Source organism: Balaenoptera physalus (assembly GCF_965194825.1).
Source record: "Balaenoptera physalus genome assembly, chromosome: 3".
NCBI classification, from domain to species: Eukaryota; Metazoa; Chordata; class Mammalia; order Artiodactyla; family Balaenopteridae; genus Balaenoptera; species Balaenoptera physalus.
Window position 1 is genome coordinate 22,290,069 of NC_138890.1, and position 5,839 is coordinate 22,295,907.

General features: G+C 40.9%; 1 long non-coding RNA gene across 11 annotated transcripts in view; it reads right to left on the reverse strand.

Moving 5' to 3' along the window:
* The window catches only part of LOC309658226, a 477,715-nt gene that overhangs the window by 79,201 nt on the left and 392,675 nt on the right, over nucleotides 1–5,839 (reverse strand). Inside the window, exon 3 of one of the 11 annotated variants that reach the window (XR_014262100.1) lies at nucleotides 70–528. The exons of the other annotated variants lie outside the window; for them this stretch is intronic. This is a non-coding gene — a long non-coding RNA (uncharacterized lncRNA). Of the gene's footprint in view, nucleotides 1–69; nucleotides 529–5,839 lie in introns of those variants that run through there. 11 annotated transcript variants of the gene reach the window in all.

Sequence of the window (5,839 nt, forward strand, 5' to 3'; positions counted from 1 at the left end):
TTTCGGGTGATGAACCCACTGGCTAAATAGGCCCCTGGAAACAGACCCACTTTTTTTTTTTTTAATTAATTTGTATATTTGTTTATTGACTGTTTTCCTCCAATAGAATGTAATCTTTTTTTTTTTAAACATCTTTATTGGAGTATAATTGCTTTACAGTGGTGTTAGTTTCTGCTTTATAACAAAGTGAATCAGCTATACATATACATATATCCCCATATCTCCTCCCTCTTGCTAGCTCATGATTTAGGACCCACGCACAGGAGAATTCAGGCTGCATTAATATAAAAATATGACTTGCAGCCCTGGAGATGTGGCTTCAGCGGAAATGATGACTTAATGCTTGTGATCTGTAAGAATGTTGGTGTTTTGGGTCAAATAACCTATGCATTTTCTCAAGGGAGGTAGGTTTGAGGAAAAAAGGCAATAATTAAACTGAACATACCAACAAGGAAAAAATAACTTAACTGTTATGATGACTCATTTAGTTGGCAGCTTCAGGTAATGAGGTGCTCTGGATGAATTTTCCTGAGAGCAGAAACATATCCCTTTAAATGATTAAGCATGTTATCTTCATCAATCTTTGAAGAAAATATTTCCAAGGTACATTTTATATTCTCTTTTGTCAGTAGTATTCTTGACAATTTTTAGGACTAGAGACATAGTTTTGTTTTTGTTTTTTTTTTAAGAGTTTAAAGAACTATTTGATCTTTGAAAATCATGTTACATCGTTGGTCCCCGGTGTTTTCATCTACAGTAGGTGAACTTTGGGTTAGATGATCATCAAGGTTCCTTCCATCTCTAATATTCTCTAAGTAAAGGGCTCTTGTGCACAATAAAATTGAAAACATAAGAATCATCGAGGGGGCTTGTTAAAAATGCAGATTCTTAGGTATCATTGTTGGAGGTTCTGATTCAGTTGGTTTGAGTGAGGCAAGAGAACCTGTATCATAAATGGGTGCAGACCCATGGCCATTTTGATGACCTCATTTTGAGAAACTGATTCTCTTTCCAGCCTCAGATAACAGATGTCATAACCATTTTTGGCCACCAGGGTACCGTTGCTGCCCTGCCCTCAGTGGTGTGAAGTTGTAAGGGGCTGACCAGACCCAGAGGCCTGTGCTTTGATAGTTTGCTTCTGATCCCATCCTCAGTATTAACTGTCACTTAGTTAATGTAGCTGCTGAGGAAAACCAGATAATCGAGCTTAAAATTAGGTGCCCTGCATTTGTACCTATGAGTCATTAAGTTTTCATCTCAGGCTGGGTAGGGGCGAGGGGAGGACTTCCATTTTCTCCTGTAGTCTAAAGTGCATAAATGAGCCACGGCTATCTTAGACCCTGTTTGGAGGTCTCTTACTCTTTGTTCGTGTTCTTTGTCATCCTAAGAGTCAAGTTTCTGGAAGGGCGACATCAGGATAAGCGGCAGATTTCTGTGTAAATATGTTCACATTTCATAGTGAGGTTTGGGGTCAGGGCTGTCCCTGACTTCTCTTTTAAATTTCTTTATGTTTTAAACAGTTTTATTGATGTATAATTCACATGCCATACAATTGACTCTTTTGAAGTATATGCAATTCAGTGGTTTTTAGTAAAATCTGTGAATTTATAGAGTTGTATGCACCTATCATGTAATCTAATTTTTGAACATTTCCATCACCCTCCAAAAGAAACCTTGTGCCTATTTGGAATCACTCTCATTCCCACCCCCAGACCCATTCAACCGATAATTTACTTCTTACCTCTATAGATTTGCCTTTTGTAGACATTTCATATAAATGGGATCATACCGTATGTGGTCTCTTGTGTCTAGCTTCTTTTATCTGGCGTAATGTTTTTGAGGTTATGCAGTAGCCTGTATCATATTGCCAAAGAATATTCTATAGTATGGATATACTACATTTTATTTATCCATCCACCAATTAATGGACATTTGGTTTGTTTCCACGTTTTGGCCGCTCTGGCTGATGTGTGCATGTAGTTTTAATTTCACTTGGGTGGTTACCTAGGGGTAATTACCTGGGTCATATGATGAATCAGTGTTTCAAAGTAGCAGTTTCGAATTTGACAATTCCACCAGCAATGCATGAGGGTTCCAGTTTCTCCATATCCTTGCCAACACTTGTTATTATTGGATACAAGTCCTTTATTGGATATATGATTTTCAAATATTTTTTCCTAGTTCATGGCACGTCTTTACTTTTTTAATGGTGTCTTTTGAAATGCGTTATTTTTTATCTGAATGAAGCCCAGCTTATTCTTTTCTTTTATCAATATACTTTTTGGTGTCATAGCTAAGAAATCTTCGCCTGACCCAACATCAGTGTCTTGATGCTTACCTAAAATCTTGTAGGCTTTGTTCAATAGGAAGTGACCAGTGACACCTACTATTTAGTGCCTTGTTTAAACAGATGAAAGATGAATATGCACGTTGTGGCCTGAACCTACTCTAATGAAAGCTTGCCGACAGTTTTCCTAAGGTCGTGAAGGTGCCGCAGCCAGACTGGACTCCTCCATCACCATGCCATGGCCTTCTGAGCATCTCTTCCTCATCTTAGTGCCTGCCAGCAGCAGAGGAAGGAGAACATAGGTCTTTCATGTACCTTTTTGTACTATGAGGTAGCACTGTGCCCTCCTTACTTTTTCAGAGCCTTAGGTAGAGGACCCTACCCTGAGGTGCCACAGCTGGAGGAACACAGCCCTTCTCTTTCTATAGGTTTTAGAGTGAGATAGCGGGACAGTAGCTCACTCTCAGGCAACAAAAAACCAAACAAAAAACCACCCACTACCTTAGGGTTTTGTCCTAAGAATATGCTGGTTGCAGCCTCTGTAGGTAGACACCAGGCGTCCCTGAGAGCCTCTGATAGACTTGATACTTCTCCCCAATCCTGTTGTGTCTCTCCTGCTTTCCTAAAATACTAAGTAGTTTGTGTCCACTTTCAGTTCTGGATGTTTCCCACTGCATTTAGACTGGGAGAAACGTTATCAAATCCCAGCGTCATGAATGCCTGATTATCACTTGTAACTTTTGTCTCTTGAGCCTAGAAGGCATCTCTTGTGTATAAATGACACTGGACGTTAATATGCACCCTAAACTTGAATACAGTGCACATCTAGTAACAGCTTGTATAAAACGTGTTACTCCCCGAAGTAGTCCTAACACCTTATAATTGAAAAAGTGAGTTATAATTGACCAAACACTTTCACAAATATGATCCCTTTTGATCCTCACATCTCTGTGGGGAATTACTGCTCCTTTTAAAAAAAAAATAAATTAATTTTATATTTATTTATTTTTGGCTGCGTTGGGTCGTTGCTGCGCGTGGGCTTTCTCTAGTTGAGGCGGGTGGGGGCTACTCTTCTTGCGGTGCGCGGGCTTCTCGTTGCGCTGGCTTCTCTTGTTGCGGAGCACGGGCTCTAGGCGCGCGGGCTTCCGTAGCTGTGGCACACAGGCTCAGTAGTTGTGGCGCATGGGCTCAGTGGCTCCGCGGCATGTGGGATCTTCCCGGACCAGGGCTCGAACCCGTGTCTCCTGCACTGGCAGGCGATTCCTAACCACTGTGCCACCAGGGAAGTCCCTACTGCTCCTTTTTTACGTAGGAAGAAAATGTCTGGACTTCCCTGGTGGTATAGTGGTTAGGAATCGCCTGCCAATTCAGGAGACACGGGTTCGAGCCCTGGTCCGGGAAGATCCCACATGCCGCGGAGCCACTGAGCCCATGCGCCACAACTACTGAGCCTGCGCTCTAGAGCCCGCGAGCCACAACTACTGAGCCCACGTGCCTAGAGCCTGTGCTCTGCAACAAGAGAAGCCACTGCAATGAGAAGCCCGTGCACCGCAACGAGGAGTAGCCCCCGCCCGCCGCAACTAGAGAAAGCCCACGTGCAGCAACGATGACCCAACGCAGCCAAAAATAAAACATAAACAAAGAAACAAAAAAAGACTTGTCAGAAGTCATTTATCCCCAAATATAGGATTTCTAACACCAAATTTGATGCCTTTCATGTAGCATCATGCTTCCTCTCCAAAGTAATAAAACTGAATTTTTGTAATTTTAAGAATATTAGACATGCCATGTTATATTAGACCTATGGTTAATCTATAAGCAGTCATTTACATTTGGAATGAGATCTGTAGACAGCGATATATATTCACTTTTTAGGACTTATTTCCTTCTCAAGCTTCTATTTCTTGCTACAAAGTAAAACGTTTTGTTTCCTGTTAAAGGAGTTCTAGGTATTGTCAGTGGGTAAGGTTTGTGGTGGTAGCCAGAGTACAGAGATCCTGAACGTGGGGACATCCTTTTGCCATTAAATTTATACTGTGCCCGAAGCTGGGTTGAATAGTTTTAGGCTTTTTGAGGTCCCAGGAAGACTCTTTGCCCACCCAGGGAGCAAAAGGCCCAGGAAAACTTCCATGTGATTTTAGCTTGACCCCATTTACTGGATGATTCATCCCTCCTTTCCTTAATTCCACGCCAGCTTTCTTCACCTAGGTTTTCTCCTTTTCCCGAGACCATTCTTATCGTGATCGCTTGCTTTCTTTGTTTCACCACCTGTGGCTTAGGACCATATTTCTCCAAGTGTGGGCCCTTGAGCAGAAACATCAGTTTGTTAGAAATAGAAATTCGGAACCCACAAAATCTGCTTAGTCAGAAACTCGAGGGGATGGGGCCCAGCAGTCTGTCTTTGACACACCTTCCAGGTGATTCTGATGCATGCTCAAGTTTGAGAACCATTGGTGCAGTAGTTAATTTTTTTTTTTTTTTTTTTAGCATTCCTTTAACCTTTCAAAGTGATTTATGAATTTCATCTGACTTACCACCCTTTAGGACAGCATTTTTCTCGCAGTGCTTTGTTTTTGGCCAAAATAAAGGGTTCCGTGGTCAGCTGGCATGGGAAAGACTACATTCTTATGCATACTTACTCTGTGCCCCCCATACCCTACCCCCAAAGTAGGTAAGGATTCTGGGGTCAGTTGCCAGGTTTCAAATTTTAGCTCTATCATTTAGTAGCTCCTATGACTGCCACCTACTTACCTTAGTGATCTTTGGGGAAGTTACTTTCCTCTCTGAGCCTTTACTGTCTAGCTTGTAAACTCATGGAATAAAATGGCAATTACTTCTGTAGGAAGTTGTGAAGACTAAACAAAGTCATGCACATACAGTGACTCAGGTGGTGTTTGGCACGTGGAGAGCTTCCCTGAATGTCGTGGATCATACTGGCTATGACCCTTGTCATTGCCAGGACTGTACTAAATAAATAAATAACTCTCCATCGGTTATCTCTGGCGCTTGGCATTTCACTGCTCATTTCTAAACCTGAACATTTGCCGTGTGCTCCATTTTTCAATATTATACAAATGAGACTAGTTTTCACTAAAATCCCGAGATAAACTATATTTGAAATTTTGCTTATTTCTTCCTTTTGTTTTCGGCCACCAAGCCACTTTCCTATCTGGGGCAGAATATTTCTTTTGATAGTGATTTAATATTTTCAACCTTTGTTGAAGAATGTTGTCTAAGATGTGTCGAAAGTCTAAATAAACATTATTTCCTGCCTCAGTTTATTTACCACTTCAAAAACTTTCAGGTGTTTTATATCTATTTCTCTTTATAGATACAGAATCTACCTATAGATATAGAATTAATACAGATATCTATAGATTCTATAACTTTACGGTGTTTCTTCTATTAGGTTATTTTTACTTCAGTGTCTGAGTCTATTCTTAATTAAAAATTCCATCAACCTACCCTATACTTCCAACAAATCCACAATGAATCTTATTTTATTGGGTCTTCTCCAGAGCCTTTGTAGGAGCCAGATTTGGGGCTATTCGG